Below are 2,900 nucleotides of genomic sequence, written 5' to 3'. Positions count from 1 at the left end.
GGGGATACTTTCAGAAATACATGGTCACCGGGTTCATACTTTTTATCTTTTCTCTTTTTTTCAGCATATTTCTTTTGTTGATCTTGAGCTGCCTTCAATCTTCTCTTGATGATTTGAATAGATTCCACCGCCTTTTGTACCAGTTCAGGCCCTATCAATTTTCTTTCACCTACCTCGCTCCAACATAACGATGTGCGACATTTCCTCCCATATAAGGCCTCGTATGGTGTCATCCCTATACTAGAATGGTAGTTGTTATTATACGCGAATTCCACCAGGGGGAGACGCTCGACCCAATTTCCCTTGAAATCCAAAGCACAAGCTCGAAACATGTCCTCAAGGATTTTGAATCGTCCTTTCACTTTGTCCATCGCTCTGCGAGTGATAAGCAGTACTGATACACAATTTTGTACCAAGATGCTCTTGTAATCATTTCCAAAAAAACTGATGTAAATTTTGCATCTTGGTCAGACACTATTGTGGATGGTACTCTATGCCTCGACATGATTTCATCCATGTAAATCTGGACTAATTTCACCATATCATACTTTTCTTCAATTGGCAAGAAGTGAGCTGATTTTGTAAGTCGATCCATAATAACCCATAGAACATTAAATCCCTGACGCGTTGCTGGCAATCCTGTGACAAAATCCATTATTATTTGATCCCACTTCCATTCAGGTATCTCTAACGGTTGTAAAATTCTGCTGGGTCTTTGGTGTTCAGCCTTGATGTTGAGTGGCATTTATGACACTTTATTACGCTCCATAAAGCTTTGAATTGGTGTATTTGTACTCAAGTTATTGGTGATTTAATGTATTTTCTAGTATTTTTGTATTTCAGGCATTAATCTGAGAATCAGGTGAATTATCATTGATTTGATGCTAATATGGTGTCAAGTTGGTGTCTATGGAATAAAGCTCGCGAAGACCGACTCAAATATGCAAGAAAAAAAAGAAGTCAAAGTTTTGGCAGAAGCCCAGCGCGCCCGCGCTGATCACGCGCGTGCCCGCGCCAGGTCGGTTTTCAAGAATCATGTTTTGAATAGAAGGTTGATTTCTGGACTTCTCTGCTGATCAGGGCTGCAATATAAATAACTTTAGGTCATTTTTAATAATATACCAAGCCATAGACATATCAAGGAGAACCGTAAGAAGATTGTGTTAGCACGATTCAACAAAGACGAAGAATATCTTATTTTTACTTGTGAATCTTTGTTTTAAGTTGTACCTTGGATGCTAGTTTTCTTATTTGTGAACCTTACTCTTATTTCGTACTTGGTTTTGTTTATTTGTTATAAAGACTACATTTATTATACCATGATTTCATCGGAATCCACATTGATGATGAGTCCGATAATGGGCTAATCGTTATCGTGGGGTTCTAACGGATTTATTTATAGATTTCTTTAGTTGATTTGTTTCGATGCCTTCGGATATGGTGATTGTATGATAACCTAGTATTGGTTGTGTGTATTCATCTTATGAGCATCGCAAACTTATAAGATAGTGATTTAATTCTTAATGAAGCGAAAGTGAATTTAAGGATTTAGAACTTGCAATGCTAGCATAGGTTCATGTATTTGTTATGCATGATTCGTAGGTAATTTTAACCATCTTACTTGCCCTATGTAATCAAGATAGATAACTTGTGCTTAAACCATTATATTGTCAAATTCTATAGACATATAGGGTCTCAATATAATTGGTGTTTATTCAGCTTCTATCTATTTTGTGGATGTCTGGTAGTATGGTACTCGTGCAACGAAAGTTGGTGTTTATCAGTTTCATGTTATCTGATTAGTGTCATCACCATTGCATGCTAAGTATAAAAACAATAAGGCTATTGAATGAAGTATTTAATGAAGTTAGAATCCCATATTTGTCATATATATTAATTCAATCAATCTTATTCCCTTAGTTATAATTATTAGTTTAATTCTTAGTTATAAACAACCTCAATTTGTTATCGTCTTAGCATTGAATAATAACCATACATTGTTGCTTAAGTGCGTGAATTAATTAGTTAACCAAGCTAGTCTCTGTGGGAATAAACTAGAAAAGATTCTATACTACTTGCGAACTCGTATACTTGCGTGTATTATTAGCGCGTGTTTAGCGACTAACAAGTTTTTGGCACCCTGCCGGGGACTGCAATGTTAATTTATAGTTTATGTGCTTTCCATCAGTGATCGTTAAAGTTCATTGACTCGGACATTGTTACTTATTCGTTTCTTGCTTATTTCAGGTACTCTAGCGAGGGTGTATGCATACGCGTTCGCGTACTCGTAAGAGAACACTGGATAAAGCCGAGGAAGAAGTTGTGGTAGTTCGAAAGGAAGTTTTTGAAGAAGAAAAGAAGGTAGAAGAAGAAGAGAAAGTCAAGGAACCAGCTTTAGTAGAGATGGGTGATCAAGCAGAAAATCATAAGGCTTTGATGGACTATTCTCAGCCTAAGATCAATGACATTCAGTCAAGCATCATTAGGCCAACCATCAGGGCTAAAACTTTTGAGAACAAGTCAAGCACGATTCAGATGATACGGAACTCAGTTCAGTTTGGGGGTTCTCCTACTGAAGACCCCAACATGCACATCAGGGATTTCATCGAGATCTGCGACACTTTCAAGTTCAATGATGTGACTGAAGATACTATCAAGCTGTGACTCTTCCCATTCTCTCCGAGGGACAAAGCTACGTGTTGGTTACATTCTCTACCAGCAGGGTCTATCACCACTTGGGAAGATCTTGCTCAAAAGTTTCTCACTAAATTCTTCCCTATGGCGAAGATTGCTGCAATCAGGAATGCTCTTACTGAGTTTGCTCAGCAAATAGGAGAATCTTTGTGTGAGGCTTGGGATCGATATAAGGAGATGCTAAGGAAGTGCCCACACCATAGCAT

The 2,900-nt window shown here is 37.8% G+C and overlaps 1 non-coding gene across 1 annotated transcript; it reads right to left on the bottom strand.

Moving 5' to 3' along the window:
* Positions 1–2,793: 2,793 nt before the first annotated feature.
* Positions 2,794–2,900, bottom strand: LOC141699335 (small nucleolar RNA R71). Its single transcript, XR_012565805.1, has one exon. It is a non-coding gene; the product is annotated as a small nucleolar RNA R71 (small nucleolar RNA).

Source organism: Apium graveolens, chromosome 11 (genome assembly GCF_009905375.1).
Source record: "Apium graveolens cultivar Ventura chromosome 11, ASM990537v1, whole genome shotgun sequence".
Lineage (NCBI taxonomy): Eukaryota > Viridiplantae > Streptophyta > Magnoliopsida > Apiales > Apiaceae > Apium > Apium graveolens.
The sequence above is the reverse complement of the archived record's forward strand: the minus strand, read 5'-3'. Positions and strand labels throughout refer to the sequence as shown.